This window comes from Globicephala melas, chromosome 5 (genome assembly GCF_963455315.2).
Source record: "Globicephala melas chromosome 5, mGloMel1.2, whole genome shotgun sequence".
NCBI classification, from domain to species: domain Eukaryota; kingdom Metazoa; phylum Chordata; class Mammalia; order Artiodactyla; family Delphinidae; genus Globicephala; species Globicephala melas.
Window position 1 is genome coordinate 66571099 of NC_083318.1, and position 19544 is coordinate 66590642.

General features: G+C 37.0%; 1 protein-coding gene across 3 annotated transcripts in view; it reads left to right on the plus strand.

Annotated features, from left to right (window-relative positions):
- The window catches only part of GRXCR1 (glutaredoxin and cysteine rich domain containing 1), a 313882-nt gene that overhangs the window by 87787 nt on the left and 206551 nt on the right, over nt 1-19544 (plus strand). For all 3 annotated transcript variants that reach the window (XR_009563995.2, XR_009563996.2, XR_009563997.1), the window contains one exon: nt 5255-5408. The gene's annotated coding sequence lies outside the window, so the exon portion shown is untranslated. The remainder of the gene's footprint in view (nt 1-5254; nt 5409-19544) is intronic.

A 19544-nucleotide genomic window follows, 5' to 3' on the forward strand; every position in this document is an offset into this window, starting at 1 on the left:
ATCAGTCTTGCACCAGAGGGTACCATTTGCCCACATAAGTATCATCAAAGAGATTTGAAGATGCTTTTTCTGTGAGGGCTTAGATATTGAACTTCCATGATGAATTATGTCTTTCAGCATGCACCAGAATCTCAGTTTCTCTCCAAGTGAAAACTGAAATTTTTTCCAATTTTAATTTGCCTTATTGTTTACAGATATAATGCTTTTCTTATTTTAATTAAAATAGTGAACAACCAAAGATTTTCATTTTTTGTCTCGTGTATGGATGGATAAAGTATATATCTTGGCATTTGTTAAGTAGTTGATTTAAAATTTTTGTCTCATATTAAAAGTAATTACAACTTACTAAAGACAATGACAGCTTTAGAAATACACTGCTCTATAAAAATTAGAAAAGTTATGTAACTTCCTGGAAATAATTAGGAATATTGGGCTGAAATGGGTTTTGAGTACATAAAATCATAGCAGAATAAAAATATTGAAAATCACTCAAAATGTTAGCACTGTCTTTTAGACAGTTTTTATTGACAGAGTTTAAAAAATCAAGTGATTATATAAATTTTAATAAAAATGGTAAAGATTATTTAGTTCATCACATTATAAAAGTAAGGAGGTTTAGTTACAGTTTTGTGAGGAGTTAAAATTTCAAGTAGGGATATCATAGAGAAATGGTAAAAATCAACTAAAAATATCAATGCTTCTAGGAGGAGCTAATTCTATGCCTTGGGGAAGAGAGTTTTCAAGATTAGGCTAGAAATGTTTGTTTCCAGCAGGCAAGTGTGCTTTGAAATGTTCTGATGTGGTGTTGACAGGACTCAGAAGCTAGCTTAAAAAGAGTTCCCACTGGGCTTCCTTGGTGGCGCAGTGGTTGAGAGTCCGCCTGCTGATGCAGGGGGCACGGGTTCGTGCCCCAGTCCAGGAGGGTCCCACATGACGCGGAGCGGCTGGGCCTGTGAGCCATGGCCGCTGAGCCTGCGCGTCCGGAGCCTGTGCTCTGCAACGGGAGAGGCTACAGCAGTGAGAGGACCGCGTACCGCAAAAAAAAAAAAACGGTTCCCACTGGCTAATTTGTGACAATTTGAGCATTAAAAAAAGGTAATAAAAATCACAATTGATTAAAACAGCAGAGCCTAGAAGAAGCCATTATTCATAATTATGCTTAAAAGAAAATGGAACTTTATTTTCTCTTCATATAAATGGTTCTACATTCAGGTTAATTTTTTAAATTTGTTCAGGTTAATTTTTGAGAGGAAAATTTCCTCATAATAATATATACATAATATATATATATAATATATAACATAATAATAATAAAATATTGATGTATGTTTGTAGATATTATTTTTAAGGTAAGGTCATATCCATACACAAATAATAATATGACCAGCACCATTGTTATTGGTATTTTGTGGAATCTGCTTTGTTCATCCTTCTTGTATGCTTTTCTGACATCCCTTTATGGCTAATTTGTCCTCTTCTAGAAGTATATTTTAAGTGCTTTTATTTAGAATCTATTAATAGAAGAAACAGTTTGTTTTCATCTAGTGATTTACATGTTTTGCCCGCATTATTGGATGATAATTTTGTTGGACGTACATTTCTAGATTGATTTTCGAATGTATTTTTTGAATACATTTTCTCAGAATTTTCTGTCTTGTATTGTAACTGCTGATTTGTTTTCAATCAAATTGTCATACTTTAAAGATACTCTTTCATCTATGGATGCTTTTTCTCTCTATTTTTGTTAGTTTTTTGAGAAGAGTGGCTTTGTGTTTTGTTTACTCTGATATCATCAAAGCCCAGAATAATGTCTCACAGTAGTTGTTCAATAAATACTTCTTAAATGAATATTGTAAAGGTTTTCACCATTTTAATATGACTTTGTCATAGAGTTCTTATATGAGTCTAAAGAGCTTAGTATGGCACTGAGCACATAATAACTACTCAATAAATGATAGCTTCTGTGTTTATTGAGAGAAAGGGATTGTTAATCTCTGTAATAGGAGGAGAAGGAGCTATCTGTAAGTATATGTATCATAAACTTACATTCTAGAAAGTAGGCAAAACAAAAGAACAACACACACGCACACATACACACACCGTATCTTCTCATCATACTTCCAAGTTTAAATACAAACATTGATTTTTGTTTCTTATTCTTTTCCCTTTGGCAGCCACAAAAAAAGTTTGAAGTAGTAAAATTTACAACAAAAACGTACAAAAAAAGTTACCTCTCCAGTTCTATTTAATGGTGCTACAAATGTAAAACCAGAATTGCTTGCTTAAGAATAGAATATCGTCTTTGCAAACTGAAGAGAAATGTATTCTGTAGAAAGGCCGTTTTGATGAAAGTTTGTTCATGCAGTAAAAAATATTAGACCAACTTTTGAAATAAATTGTAAATGAAAATATTAAAAGTAGCAACTCAGGGTAAAGGTGATATTCTTGGGCCACGTCGTTATTGATATTTCTTCTTTCAGTGTTTTCATAGAAGGCTCCTGTTCCATTATACCAAGACATCTAAACTTCTCCCTAAAGATCTTCAAAGAAGTGAATAGACATTTCGCTAATGGTGTTCCAGATCCATCAGATAATTCCATTTGAGATTTCTGAGGAGATTCTATGCCAGTATTTTTCATTCTTCTAATTTTTTAGGATACGGCTTTTTAAAACTTCTAATTAGAATTCATTACATTAGCATGTCATTTATAATATTTATATGATTCCAAACAGTCACATATTCAATAAAAATGAGTCATCAAATTATGTGATCAATTTGTCTTTATTTACTTTGCTAAAACTTAAATTTATAAAACCTGCATGCTGATAGCATCTTACATTTGATGAAATTCAGTGTTCTGTGGTTTCCACTTGTGCACATTCAACAAGATTGGTCTTTATTTACTTTGCTAAAACTTAAATTTATAAAACCTGCATGCTGATAGCATCTTACATTTGATGAAATTCAGTGTTCTGTGTTTTCCACTTGTGCACATTCAACAAGATTGGGTCCTATTACTAGAAGGACCCTATTGTGTTTTATGTGATGATCCTGCAGCTTGGAACTTCACAGTAAGTGAGGTATTGATTTGAGCTCAGAAAGAACACTAGTTCCTCAAAGTGCTAAAAAAAAATACCTGCTAAATGAAAGAATCTTTCAACCCTGGAGTGGGGAGAATGATTTTTAATAAATGTGAGTGGTTTTTGCATGTTGCAGGGAATTTTGAAAATATCATTTATCCTAAATATACAATCCAATGTGATTTATTTGTTTTGCGTGTGGAAATGTCACCTGCCATATCAGTAAACAAAGGATATTGCAGTCATCAAGCCATCAGCCACTGTAGCCGCCCACAACTGTGCACCTTGAGGGGATTCAGGATGGAGAAAAACAGGATACTTGCCTTTGATATCAAGGCCAGATATATCATATCAAAGGATTGATTTCAGTGAGGCCAGACTCTTGCATCTTCCTATATATAGAAAAGCACTAAATTCATTAACTTGAGATGTCTGGTTTTCTTTAGCAGTAATCTTCTGATGTTCCGACTACCTGTTTTTTTTTGCAAAAACTCCTATATATATCCTGGCTCCTCTCATACTTCTTAGGAGCAGTCCCTCAGAGCAAGCTGAGAGGCTGTCTTCCAGGCTTATGTCCTCAGCAAGTCCACCGAATAAAACATGATTCTCAACTTTCGGGTTGTGCATTTTTTTCAGTCGACATGCCTTTTTTCTCTTTCATGGAAAACTGGCCATATGTTGGGGTGAGTGGTAACAGGTCCAGACACATGCAGGAACCCATTGCTCTGGTTCCCTCCACTCCTCTCACACGCAGCACATGCCCATTCCTGCAAGCCCTTCTTCAGAAAATTGTGAATCTAAGGGTCCACGTCAATTTGTTGTGTCTCTTTTTCATCTAGTACCAACAGAAAAGTGTTGAGAGAGTGGAAGAAAGTTCCTTTCCCAAGGAGCTCAGTGAATATGTTCCTTTGCAATTAGAGAGGAAATTAAACTGTGGCTGAACCTTTTTTCCTTTTTTCTTTCCAAAAGCTTTCTGCCGTTTGATGTCCAGGATGATTGCTTAGACTACTCAAGGGGCCACTGGAGTAATAGGCTTGCTCACTTAGCAGAGCCTGGATATTTCTTAAATTTGAAACAAAGCTGAGAAAGATAAATTTTGTCTTTGTAGTCTGTGTTTACAGTTTGTACTTGGTGAGACTTGTCTGTAATACATTGCATCTAAGCAGTGGGGTAGTTGCTTCTATACCAATTGAAAGAAGAATGTTTAAGTCTGCCAGATGCTGTTTTCATGAAATTGTTATGATACTTCTGTTTATACAAAGTTAGGTGAAAATGATCTCATAGGTTCCTATCAGCTCTACAGTTCAGTTTCTCAAATGACTCAATGATTCCCCTTAAATCCATGGCACTTATAATTTCTGAATTATCACATAAGAAATAATTTTCACATTTGCTTTTAGAAGTCAGAAGTTACCATATGAACTAATGGGTGGATCATAGATTAATACAGCTGCAGGTTGGATAAGAGAAGCACTGTACATTTTAATACTTAATGTGACTTTTTAAGAGACAGTATAATTTATTGGTTTAGTACATGGGCTTTGGATTTTGGGCTGTCCTGGGTTGAGATCCTGGCTTGGTATATCAGTTAGCTAAGTTTTTTTTTGATTGCAAAGAAACAAACGTTGGTCAGCTTAGGCAAAAAAGGAAATTTACTGGCAAACAAAGATTGGAGAACCACATCTTGAAATAGGAGGAAATCAATGGTTTCGAGTGGAGCAAGGAAACAAGAACTAAAGGAAATTTCTCAAGACAGGAACAGTCAGATGAGAATGCTGCTTCTAAATGAATGGGACCTCACCATTTTTTAAAGCCTTGCACCAATTCTTCAAGGGTAGAAGTCCCAGGAAAGAGTGTTTGGCTAAATTTTTTTCCCCCTTGCAGTTCTAGTCTAGTGGAAAAGGATCTGGGCCTTCAACTTTTATAATGGAAATCAACTGTTTTACTACTTATTAAGACAATTGCTTATGAGCTATGATGCTATTACATTATTATTTTGTAGTTTCTACAGTTCTTTCACATACATTTGCTTCCTTAAATTCTCACAATATGCTGTTAGGTAACTAGTAGATTTCATTATCCTTGTTTTATGGATGAGAACCCTGAACTTAGGGACACTGACTAAAGCCTAAAGCCTGATGTTCTTCCAAACCGTGTGTGTTTCGTTCTACAGAACGCAGCCCGTTACCACACTGTCATCGGTTTGGGACGAAAGACGAGTGAACAACACTGAGACAGAATGTTCTTTCTGAGAAATAGTCGGATCTCGATGAAATTCGGAGCAGACTCCTTAGCAAGAGGATTGTTTGTTCGCTGCTTGGCTACAGGTTGGTTGGGCTACTGTGTGTTTCCTAGAAGTCGATGTTCTGAGAGTGAAACCCTGATACACACTCACAGGATGGGATCCACGTTGCAGTTCAACCCTGTGATCTTGTGATTTCATTGCAAAGATACCCAAGCCTGTAAAGCTGAGTTTTGAAAGTTTAGCTTTGATACTGTTAACCTGTTAAAATGTGACAGTACAGAAAAGCAACGTGTCACACACCACAGAATTTTCCAAAGCAGTTCTCAGCTGCGTGTGGGGGGCAAAGCTGCATTTGTCTTCCTTTCAGGTTGACACCTGGACACCTACACTTAAGAGTGGGCTAGTCTGTTTGATAACAGGCTCAGTTTTTGTCTCTGCAAGGTGACATCTCTGCTGGGATAAATACTTACCTAGTCTAGGAGGCTGTTTTTGGAAACCATGAAGAAGCTAGCATTGTCTGGGGTCCATCTTCCTTTACTGCTCTCTGCAACAAGAAAGCAGAAGTATGTTGGTAGTAAACAAAGTCAGCATTCTCCCACTTCACTAAGAAAACTAGCAAGAAAGGGATCAGAAAAGGGAGAACATATTTAATTTCTTTTGGGACCTCCCGACTGGGTCCTCATTTCTTTTATGTTATTTTCTTAAAGCACTTGACATGAGATTCTGAGAACAGCCCATGTTGCATGTGTTCTGCTAAAACCTCAAGGCTGCCTGGTGTTCAGCATCCTTTTCAGTACTCACCCTTTGCTGCTTCTTATTTGAGTTCTTACAGTTACGGTCTGTACCTCCTATGAGACTGTGAACTCCGTGAGAATTAGAGACTATTTCTCATCCATTTTTTGGCATCCTTTAGTGCCTCTCAAAGCGCAATCTGTGGACCAGCAGAATTGGCATCACCTGGGAGCTTGTTAGACTCTCCTATTTTGCTCCTGACTTACTGAGTCGGAACCTTTGTTTTAACAAGATCCCAGGTGCTTCCCATGCACATTAAAAATTGAGCAATGCTGCTCTGTAGCACTTTTCATACAATATATGTTAAATAATAATAAAGATAATGAAGCATAATAAAGCATGTGAGGCAGGTAATTATATATCACTGATAGAACGCCCTCCACTGCCATTTTTTTTCTTTCCACCTCTTTAACATTCTCGAGTCACCCCAGAATCCTAGAAGCAATGGAAACTTGATCCTTCTGAATACAGATGAAGTTGGTAGTTTCAGAATCTACTTGCCCAACTCAAAAAAAAAAAAAAAAAAGAGAATTAAAATAAGTGATCATGCAGTGAGGAGGGATGAAGGAAGAGAGGCAGTGCACAGCAAGCTTAGTTCTTTTGTGCTTCACTCAAAGACTGCTTGCTGCCTACACATGGTTGTCACCGTGAGCTCCAAGGAGCAGTAGGGATCCTAAGGCTCTGTCTCAGTTTCCCTCATCCCTCCATCCATCCTCAGCTACCTCACTCACTTTTATCTGTTTCATTTATCGATTTTTATGCTCATGCTTTATTTGGAGGAAAAAAAAATCACAACTTAAAATGTGCACCAAAAAATAAGCACAAAATGATCCCCACCCCAACTCAAAGAGCCAAGTTAAAAACCACTTTGCTAAGCCATGCATTATAATATTGTATCATCAAGGAATGGGTTAATAGTTACTAATGTGCTCCATGCTCAGTATACTAATTGGCATTTAAAAATTTTTAATTAAAAGGGTAAGGAGGGAATTTAACCAAAGTTCACCAGTGATTATTTGCCTTCCCTGCTCTTCAAGTTTCTTGTGTTGGAAGCTGGCTATTTTGTTTACCCACAGGGTTCATTCTGGGGGTAATTATGATTGCATAAGCTCAAAGCGCTGTTCCAAAAAGTTATTGATATTTTAGTTGAGTTGGGCTCTGTTCAGTATTTGTTGACTGCATGCTGTATGGCAAGGACTGGGGTAGTAGCTGGGTCTATAAAGGGGAGAATGACACAGTCCTGTGCTCTTGAGAAACTTGTAGGCTGGACAGGTATGTAAATAGATCATTTCGAAAGACTAATTTAAGTGTTACGATACTGGGATGCTCAGGGTATGCGGGTCTCAGGGGAGAGGAGCATTATGTGATTGGAGAAGAGACACTTCTGGGACTGTGTTTTGCATGAGGGGTGGAGGCAGGTGAAGAAATAATTGCTGGAAACACATTCCAGGTAGAAGTCACAGTGAAACTAAAAATGCTGATGTATGAAACAGCATATTCTATTTTGGGAACTTTGCCAAGTGCAAATTACAGTGCAGGAGAGGCAGACAATGAGGCTAGAGAGATAAGCTAGTCTCTGGAAAGAATCTGCCAAACTTGACATGCTTGAATTTGTCTGTAAATAAGTGATGTCATGAATTCTACATTAGGAAAACAATCACTCCCACCACCACCGCCACTGGTTCAAAAGAAAAATGCACTCATTTTCCACCTTACTGTGAAAATATGCTCTTTTTTCCTTAGGGTACGCTGATCTTCCTCAGTAGGAGAATGGCTTATGAAATTATGTCTCTTCCCAGTGTCCTGAGGGAAACAGGCATGAACAGTGGGAAAGAACTGTAGTCCAATAAGATAGTATCTAAGTCAGCACTGCATTTATTGAGGGCATTAAAAAGAACACTCAACATTTTGCATGACTTTGATATACACTGTATATACAGCTGTAGTGGTATAGCGCGGTGAGCTGACCTATGGAAAAGGGAACAAAGTCTTTGTTTTTGCAGAAACCACCGCTGATGCATTGCAGTGTCTAGAAATTTACAGTCGTGGATATCAGAAAGAGGCATATTATTATTAATAACTTTATTGAATACACTGTAAGAGGAAGGAAGAAACTACTTATGTATCCCCCATATACTCTCTATTTTCTTCTTGGTAAAGGAAATGATTTATGGTAAGAATTAAACTCCATGAGGGTTAACGTGTGCTTTTTGTTGTTGTTGAATTCATAACATTTAAACATATTGTAGGCACTTAAGAACTATTTACTGAATAAATGGATGCATGAGTTAATTCATTAATCTGAAAGGGGATAGACTGAGTGTTTCTGAGCAATGTCTTATTAGCTACATACTACCACTGATAAAAAATAATGAAAACTACAGGGAATAATATCCCTAGGAACATGGAGATGAGTGACATATTCTAAAGGTGGGAACTCCTGTTGGTCAGAGGATTCCGTTAGGCAGTGAGGGGGTAGGTGGTGGGTGATGGGGGTAGATACAATTTGAATAAAAAAGAAAATGTGGAAATGTTATCTGGGATTCTAAGAAATTTTCAGTGATATTTTAAAAACATAAAATAAATTAATACTTGCTTATTGATAAAATTCTAGCAAACAAAGACATAGTTATAAACCTAGTGTTGCCCTAGTGTGGTGCAAGAACAGACCAGTAAATCAGTAGAACCAAATAGAGGGCTCAGATTGGACCCATGTATACATGGGACCCCAGGTGGATTTATTGTGAAGCAAACAAAGCTTAGGCTTCAGGGCTCCTTACTTGCTTTGGGAGGGGCCCTCCCAAGATACTCACACTGTTGTATGTTTTAGTGAAATTTGCAAGACTAAGTTATTTTTATTGCAATTAGTGAGGACCACTAGCTCTTGCCACTCTGACTGCCCCTTCATTACACTTCCCTTTTGTGTCATATTCGAGCGTCCATGGACAGTTTGAATCCAGTTGAGAGGAAATGAGTTGGGAATGTGCCATTTTAACTACAATTTGCAAGATGCATAAGGGGTATGAATACACAATTTAGAGAAGAGGAAATTCCAAAAGGTAACAAGTATGGTCAAGGTAACAGTGTATGTCAAAGTACTCCTCATAGCTGGTAATTAGAGGATCCCAAACAAAATGCGTCATCTCTGTTGTAATTATTACCCCCAGTCAGTTGGATAATGGCATATGTTGGCAGGAATGTGGGGATATAGGGATCTTCATGCCCTGGTGGGAGTATAATCTGAGTGTATTTACTTTGGAGGTGGCGGTATTTAATAAACTAAGTATATTTGTTCCACATGGCCCAAGAGTAATGCGCTGGATTAAATATCCTAATGAGGTTCTCATATCTAAAAATATTGACTGCAGCATTATTTCTGCCACTAAGGAAGTGAGACAAGCTGGCTGTCCATCATTAGGAGAGGGGATAAACCAAATGGAATAGTATGCAGCAGTTAGAAGCAATGGATTAGGTGTTCACGTAGCAATGTGGATGGATCCTAAGACACAGGACTAAAAGAAACCAGTAAGAAACAGAATTTTGATGTAAATATGCAACACAAATAAATATTGAATACAAACGTATATACGTTTGTACATGCTTACAAAACAATACACATGCTTCGAAAATGCATCAAAATAAGAGATAAACTGTAAACACCAGTAAAGGATTAATAAACAGGTCTAAAACTTGGTTCCTCTCTCCTTGCCTGAGGTAGCTCTGACCTTACCCAGACCCCTTTGTTAGCAAATTGATGGAATTTACTAATTGGAAGGTAACTGAAAATCTTCCAGGAGGTGCCATGTTCTGATTTCTTACCTAAGGAATTTTTATAGCAGGATGTACCTCGTCTGTCTGGATTATTTATTATAAACTAGTCTTCAGTTCATGGCTTTATGAGCCATAGCTGGGCTGGATAATGGAAGTTAATCACATAGACCTTCTTACTACATAACCAGAAAGTATAAAGATTGAGAGAAGCACAGAAGTAAAGGGCTTCCTTGTGCCATTTTGTATTGCCCATTGTGCTTCTTGCTCTGAACCCAAAATGCATCCTAATGTGAAAAAGGGATTTATGATGCGGCTCCTTGGTGTAAACTTGACTAAACATTAGTAAAGCTTGGTGCTTGGTAAGACATGGGTTTTGTGAGCCTGATTGATGATTGAGCTCATTGTGTTAGTATAAGCACATTATAAGAGTTGCCTGGGAGCACAGGTAGAGTACTAAGAGGGGGATAAAAATAAATAAGTAAATAAATTAGTAAGTAATATAAATAAGAGAAAGCCTCACTAGGACAAATGATGGTGATATGCTATGAACTGAGGATGTGATTTAACTTTCATCAGTTCTCATCAAAGAAGGTCCACTGTTTTAGGGTGAGTTGTTACGAAATGATAGGTAACAAGAACACATTTGGGTATTTGGAAATGGGACACTGCCATAAAAAAACAGAGAAACGTGGACTTGATGGTGGGTAAACTCGGGGAGATGTTAATAAAATCTTAAGAGCCATGAGGACCACGTTAGCAGTAGCTAAAAGGGCCTCAAATAGCCTGTTGGTGAGAGATTAGAGAGAAAATGTTATTGGAAGTTGTAAGAAAAGAGACACTTGTCATATAATAGAAGAAAGTTTATTAGCACTGTACCCTGCAGTAATATGGAAAATAGCAAATACAACTGATGAACCCCGTGATCTAGCTAAGATTTCCAGGCAGAACTGTGACAATGCCAACTTCCGTCATCTCATTACCTTTCATAAAATACAAATAGAGGGAGATGATTTAAAAAAAGAAGCAGTTCATTTTTCAAGCATAATTTAGAGGAAACAAAAGATTAAGGACTTGCTGGATTCGAAATAAAATTTTTCATTCCTGGTCTCTCCACGTGATGATAGATTCTCAAAGTAAGAAAGATCATCAGGCAAGTGATTAAATCCAGAGAACAGTGGGAGAAAAATGGTATAAAAATAAAGCAAATAGTGTGTGTTTTAAGATCCTTTCCTAAGATAAATTAGATGTTTCCTATCTTCAGAAAGTTTGGATTCTGTTGTAGATTCTGGTGGAGGAGACAGACAAGTAAGCAAATAGGTACAATTTAGTGTAATAAGAGCCCCAATAAAAGAAACATGGGATGCTATGAAAGCATGTATTAGGGACACTTTACCCTGACTTGGGAAGGAGGAAAACGTAAGATCAGGCTTTCCAAGAGGGCCATGCCTAAACTAAGCCTTGAGGAATAAAAAGGAGTTAGGGAAGGTGGTTGGGGCAGCGGGGGGAGAGGTGATGATTTCAAGTAGAGAGAGTGGAGTCATGTTAAAGGAAACCTCAGAAAAATCTCCCAAAGGAGCCCTGAACCACTCTTGGCACTCCTTGTAATCGTTTTCTCCTTTTATAGGAACAAGTAGGATCAACTGGCTATAAAAATTCATTTTTTTAGAAAGATTTTTGTTATAATTTTAAAAAACTTATGCAGAAGAAGAGACTAGTATAATTAACTGTCGTGTTTTAATCACTTAGCTTAAAAATAATCAAGCTTATGGCCAATCTTATTTTGTTTATGTTTGCCCCCTCCCCCATTGCATTATTTTAAAGCAAACCCCAGGCATATATAATTTCATCTGTAAACACTGTAGTTATCTTTAATGCATAAAAACTTTCTGATTAATAATATAATACTTTTATCACACACACACAAATTAACATGAGTTCTTAATATTGATGCTTCCTTTTGCACAAGCTAGGCCAGTGGGTTCCTTCTGGGAAATTGATCACTTAAGTCACTCTAGTGCAGAAAGTGAGTTATTCGGTATTTGAGGTCATTTGTTAAAAATTCCTTTTCTTGGGGAAAATTATGCTAGCTTCCTCTTTTACGAGTATTTATGAGTAATAGGCTAGGGAAAAATCTGTCCTTAATTGCCCCAAGGAGTTATAAAAATGTAAGAAATGAAAGTCACTATGGGATCTTAATTTTGTTCCTGAGTGAAGTAATAGAAAGTATTGGGCATTTCCTTTAGGACAATGGTCCATTTATTTTTAGGGAGGCCTACCTGCTGATTTCAGAAAATCCCTATCTGGTTTACTCTTAGTGCTAAGTCATCTCATCTTATACTAGCCTGGGTTCTGTGCTGATCTGGGTGGGTGAATCTCCCTTACCTTTATTCAGAGGAACAAAATTCATTGTTGTGAATAGCTAGCACTGTAGATAACAGGAAATTAGGAGATGGGGTAAACAAGACCAGCCCTGGTACCATAGAATCTCGGGACTTCTGTTTAAGTATGAATTACAATCAAATGCTATCTAGCCTTGAAGTAGTAGCTACAGGGAAGAAATACTCAATTTGACTGAACCCAGGATATATGCGTATAGATTCAGAGATGAGAGCATGACATGTTCTAAGCTCTGCAAGAATTGAGTCAACTATAGGGTTGGTAAGGCAAGTGCTGGCAAAGTTAGTAGTCACCAAATGTAAGCAAAGAAATTAGGAATAATTGAAATACTTTAAGGAATAGATTGCTGTGATCAGACTTGTGTTGGAGCGGGGCACATAGGAGGGCACAAAAGCCAACAGGAGACTATTTTATTACAACTAAGAGATGATTAGTGCATGAATGAAAGTAGTGCCGATGACAGCCGTGACTGTGGAGAGCGTGGAAAGATGTTTGTAGATCGAATACATAGTACAGGCAGGCCAGTTGGACAGGAAGTTTAGAGGAAGGAGTCAAAGATGGCTCCCGGGTTTGTGTCTTGACGGTCCTGAAGATTGGTGGGATGCAGATGTTCAACTGCAGTGTTTCTTGGCTGATGTTTCTTGGCTGATGTTCAACTGCAGTGTTTCTTGGCAAACTACTGGATTACTTGTCAGTGGTCATCGCCACTCTAAACCCCATTGAGTATTACAGCAGTGGCATTTCTGAGGTCAGGGCTATGGCCAGAGGGTTAATTAGGGGATGGGTCAGGCAGTTTGTATTGGAGCAAAATGGTTATTCATCTGACCTGTCCTCTGCTCAGCACAGAAAACAGTCCCCAAGTTCCCATGTTCCAATGAACTTCATCATATTCCCTAAGGCTTTTAGTTACGCTTACACTAAAATAAGGCTTTATTTGGTCTTTCCAAATTCTGGAGTCTACTTGACGATCTATAATCTTATAGATTATAAGAAAATAAATTGAAACACACTTTGATTTAAAGGGTATTGCATCCTAAAATTAAAACTTTCATAAGTTAGATAGGCTTTCATGTGTTATGTATCCCTGCATCTTAATATTGATCACTTATTAAAATCTTTAAATTGATCTTTATCTCTCGTCCGAAAAATGATTCTACCTCTTGGGCTGTTTTCCTTCTGGGTAAACCAGAAGAAGAAGCAGAATATTTAATAATAGATTGTTCTGAATCCCAGGGTCTTAACAGGCTTTATAAACTGGATGTGGAGACAGAATCTTTTGTTCTTTTTCAGAATAATTTATACCAGCATTTATGGACTGGAATAGTTGGTTTCAGCCCCCTGTTTTCTCCGTGGACTGTTTCTTCCCTGTATAATATATATTTCTACACTTAATTCCAAAGGTTAGTCACCTGGCATAGCCAGAAGGAAAGCAATACAATGGTAACATTTATTCTCTGGAAGAGAGGCACATTTTCCTCTCATATCTTTAATATCTAATACTTCTTTCTAGTTTTCAAATTATGCAGCAGCAAAGTGTTTCACATACCTGGGCAATACCTACTAACTGGCGAACATGCAAAGTCCAGGAAAAATTTTTGGTGATTTTTTTAGTAATGGAACAAATTTTTAATTTATTATCTTGTACAGAAGTTAGTTTTACTGGTGACTTACTAGGCTCTGGCACTGATGGTTGATTTGCTGTTATATCAGTTACTTAATTCAAATGAATTATTCATAGTTTTTCCTGATGAACGACCTAATTATTATGCTAATCATAATAATCTAAGTCTTCAATGTTTTCTGACGCATCCTGCCTAATGGGGTTATTAACTATGTGTATAATTATAGTCTTATAAAAATTCAGAAACATGGTTTGACAGACATTTTTATTTCTATTTAGACCTTCAAAAACATCAGATATAAGATATCTTTTGCCCTGAACTCAATTAATCTCTTAAATGTCATTTTCTCTTTCTAATATAAAACTGAACGAGTATAATAAATAAAATGACAACCAACTTCATTAGTAATACTAAGAAGTGGAAGAGATTTTATACCCAGTCCTGCTTTTGAGAGCTTTAGCATTAACAAGAAAATGTTCCTCCATGATGTGGGGGTTCTAATGAAAGCAAAAGCAGTGAACTGACCTGATATTTATTGTTATGTTGTGAAATCTTACTTGTTCATAGGAGAAGCAACTATGCCATCCATGGGTTCATTAACAATTGACTGTATCAGGGACATCTTTCCTTTACTTCTCTATTACTTTGTTTAATTTCTCAGCCCCAAATCACCATACTTGCATATGCTTATCTTATTTCAGGGCAAAACTTAATATTTAAAGATATTAGGTTATTCTTTTGCATTCAGTAATAACAACGACATTAATAACCAACTCCCAAGGGCATCTAAAGCTGGAACATCTGGTACACAATCAAGGTAATAGGAAGTGATATTTTGATATCAGGTCCCAAATCAAGCAGTCTGACAACCCATAGCTGGGTATATGTAACCAAGAACTAATTAGGGTTCAAAAACACATGCTCAATTTTGTTGCAGTCTAGGTGTTAAAGAGATTTTTTGAGACTTGAAAACAGTAACTCATGGCTTTTGTGAAACATGAAGCCTATTCTGAAGAAATAAGACTGACTCTTTTTGGTTGCAACTCATTTTGTCTTTGAGCACACAGGTATAGATGATGAAAATGAACATTTTCCATTATTTAATGGCTTATACTTTTTACAAGATTTTTTTCCTTATTTTAATTCCCTTATTTTCTCTAGCATTTAAAAACCATCGATTTCCATTTCAAGCTCTGAGATCAATAATTGTGTCCTCTAGGACCTGCAAGTGGAAGACATTTGAGGAACTTACAGTCTTGCTTGTCATTCTCCTCTTCATCCTAGTCCTTTTAGAGAGACGAGGTCCAGCCACGATAGGAGGCAAACTTGTGTGCTGTGGTCTGATAAAATGCTTTCATTCCCATCTTTTGGGAGCCACTGTGATTGAACACGTTATTGGACCGGCCAGCTCAGGTTGTTGGCCTGAGTGTACCCTCTATACAATGATGCTGATTCTCCAGTTGCAGGTTGGGGGGTGTCATTTGAAATGTTGGGCAGCAGAACAAAGTTAAATAGTTTCGGTTCTGCTTAAATGATTTTTGTAATTATGTAGGATATAAATAAAGAAAAATTAAACTAATTCCTATTTCTAGCATCTTGTTGAGGCAGCTTCAGCTATATTTTGGCCCTGACTTCCCTTTTCCTTTGGGGTCTGTCTTAGTCTGTTTGGGCTGCTATAACAAAACACTACAGATTAGGTGGTAGCTTATAAACAACAGAAATTTTTTCCTGGTAATTCTGGAGGCTGGAAGTCTGGGATCAGGGTGCCCACATGGTTGGGTGAAGGCCAGACTTCTTGTAACCTCACGTGATGGAAGGGACAAGCAAGCTCTCTGGGGACTCTTTTCTAAAGGCACTAAACCTATTTATGAGGTCTCTGCCCTTGTGACCTATTTATGAGCGCTCTGCACTCAAGACCTAATCACCTCCCAAAGATCCCACCTCTTAATACCATTGCCTGTGGTGTTCGGATTTCAACATATTAATTTTTGGGGAGCGGTGAGAAACAATGTTCAGACCATAGGGTCTGTAGAGAAAGGACACTGTAAAGCTGAAAAGCATTTTAAAGACTCTCTTTCAACTGCCTCATTTTCTCCCCTCCCTAAGGGGGACTTTATCTTGGCCCTGGTTGCTTCAAGGATGGTGGGTATGATATAGCTCTGAGATACCTCCTCTCCAAACTCTCCTTAAAGTTCAGTTTCTCCATTTCATTAAAGGAGGAGGAGGAAGAGGGAGAGGAGGTAGTTACCTTAATTGGTCAGCAGTGATGTCCTTCTTTTGCTGCTTTTCTGACTAACAGTAATTTACAATCAATGTCCTTTCCATGGTGGGTGACCGAACACTGACTCCTCATGGGACACACATATAGGTTTGAGGGGGAGGCTTTGGAGGATGACACTGCACATTTCCCTGCACTGTAAGCTCCAGTCTGGCCCTTCTCTTTCCACTCCCCCTTGACTCTGGCCAAAAGAAGCCATCTTTTAGCCTCTTATTGGTGGGATTCTGTCACAGGTGAACTGAGCTCTTGAGTGGGGTCCTGCCAAGATAGCTCAAGCCCAGCTGCCTTCTCTGTTGGTCACACGTCCTGTGGGAAACTCTGGCATCATTTCTAGGGTTGTCATGAACAACTCTGTCCGTGTCTTCAGGGACTTTGTGAGAATGTCTTTTGGACATACACCCAGGTACAGTATTTCTGGGTCATATGGGACATGCATTTATTTTGACTAGTGCCCAGTTGCTCTCCAGGAAGTTTGCACTGGTCCGTATTTTCACCAGCAGTGGACAAAGATTCATATTTAACAACATCTCTGCCGATAGTTAGCATTATTCAGCTTTCCAATTTTTGCCAGCCTACAATCACTTAACTTGTATTTCTGTAATTGCCAGTGTTTTGATTTGTCATCTGTTTGTCAGCATCTTGAGTTTCTTCTATATTGGATATTCATATTTCCGACTGATTTTTCTATTTGGGTTGTTGCCTTTCACTATACATTTGTAGGTGTTTCTTGTATATTCTAAACATTAATCCCTGGTTGGTTTTACACTTTGCAAATATCTTCTTCCATTCTGTCAGCTATATATTAACTTTATCCATAGTATCTTTTATTGACCAGAAATTCTTCACTTTGACGTAAGCAACTTAATTACTCCTTTTTCTTTGTTTGTGCTTTCAAAGTTTTGTTTAAACAATCCTTCCTTCGCCTCAGATCTGTAGCTATTCCACATTTTATTCTATCAGCTTTCTAGTTTTATTCTTCACCTTTAGATATTTACTCCTTCGTAGATTCCTTTGGTGTGTAGGGTTAAGCTGGGATTCACTTTTTGCAAACCATTTTACTAAATAATTCATTGTTTCCTCATGAATTTGTGATGCTATCCTTATCTTATATAAAAGTGTCCCCTCTACATGGTTTATCCCTGAGCTTTCTATTGTGTTTTTTTGGTCCATATGATTGTTCTTATGACAATATCTTTCTTTTATTATTATGAGTTAAAAGTATGTATTTATATCTGGCAGCTTGCCCTTCTTTTTTTCATCGTTTTAAAGTTTGGCTTCCTATTAAATAATAAAATTAATTTATTTAATTCTTTAAAAATCCAACTAGAAATGTGATTGGTATTACATTGAATTTATAGAATAATTAGGAATAGTGAATATCTTTGTAATGTTAAGTCATCTTACCTAAGAGAATAAAATGTCTATTTAATTTTGTAAATCAACTAGTATACCCTTTATTAGGGTTTTTACGTTTTCTCCATACCGTGTGTTCTTATGTGTTCATGTTGTGTGTCCTTGGTTAAATTCATTACTAGATATTTTATAGCTTTTTTCCTTTTCTTTTTTTTGCTATTGTAATGTTTTCTAGTTGGTTATTGCTGGGGTAAGTTAGTGCTATTGATTTTTTAAGTTGTTATTTTCAGGTAAATTTCTGAACTTTCTTATTTCTAATTGCTTCATTTGGTGATAATTCTGTGGTTTTATTAGGAGATGGTAACATCTAGTGCAAATAGTGATCATTTTTCTCTTTTTCTTAATTATTTTTCTTTCCTTTTAGTATTGGTAGGACTTCTAGTACTGTATCAATCAGTTGTCATTTATTGGGTATGGTTCTATAATTTGGAGGGTATGCTATCTGTGTTTTTCCACTAACTGTAGTGTTTGCTATAAGATTTTGGTATATAAGGTTTACCAGTGAGAGGGAGTTCTCTTCTAGCCTTAGTTTGCTAAGATTTTTGAAAAAGATAAATAGGTCCTGAACTTTATTAAAATCTCTTTGCCTCATTTAAATAATGATATAACTTTTTTCCACTCTACTAATAAGATAAATGGCATTGATGAGTTTCATGGAGTGTAACTAATTTTGCGCTTCTGGGATTAACCTCATTTGAGCATGATGTCAATTTTGGGGTCCTTTTTTTCCAAATGAACTGTTGGATTCAATTAGCTGGCGGTATGACCTTGGGGAAGCGATATGACCCTTCTATGCCTGAATTCCTTATCAGTAACATGGAGATAATAGTCAAGGAGTTGTCTTTGAATTACATATGTTCAGGGTTTAGGCAAGTTCCTGACATAATAAAACCTATGTAAATGCTTATAATATAAATTTTTTTTGCGATCAGTTAAATGAGCTTCTAATTTTCTTTTCTTCTGTACTATCTGATTTTGATAGCAAAATGATACTAACCCCCAAATGAGTTGGGCACCTTTGGACTTTTTCTTTTAATTAATTTTTATAGGAGTATAGTTGCTTTACAATGTTGTGTTAGTTTCTGCTGTACAGCAAAGTGAATCAGCTATATGTATACATATATCCCCCTCTTTTTTGGATTTTCTTCCCATTTAGGTCACTACAGAGCATTGAGTAGAGTTCCTTGTGCTATACAGTAGGTTCTCATTGATTATCACTTTATACATAGTAGTGTATATATGTTCATCCCGATCTCCCAATTCATCCCACCCCCCTTTTCCCCCCTTGGTATCCAAAGCAAGCACATTTAAATAGTACTTAGTTACCCTCCTGGTTTGAGAGGGTTTTTTTGCCCCTCTTTTTCAAAAAGACAATAATGACTATTGAATATGATGTTAGCTGTGGGTTTGTCATGTATGGCCTTTATTATGTTGAGGTGTGTTTCCTCTGTGCCTACTTTCTGAAGAGTTTTTACCATAAATGGATGCTGAATTTTATCCAAAGCTTTTTCTGCATCTATTGAGATGATAATTATGGTTTTTATTGTTCAGTTTGTTAATGTGGTATATTACACCGATTGATTTGCGTATATTGAAAAATCCTTGCATTCCTGGGATAAATCCTACTTGATCATGGTGTATGATCCTTTTAATGTACTGTTGGAGTCAGTTTGTTAGCATTTTGTTGAGGAGTTTTGCATCTATATTCATGAGTGATATTGGTCTGTAATTTTCTTTTTTTGTAGTATCTTTGTCTGGTTTTGGTATCAGGGTGATGGTGGCCTCATAGAATGAGTTTGGAAGTGTCCCTTCCTCTGCAATTTTTTGGAATAGTTTCAGAGGGATAGGTGTTAACCCTTCTCTAAATGTTTGGTAGAATTCACCTGTGAAGTCATCTGATCCTGGCCTTTTGCTGGTTGAGTGTTTTTAAATTACTGATTCAATT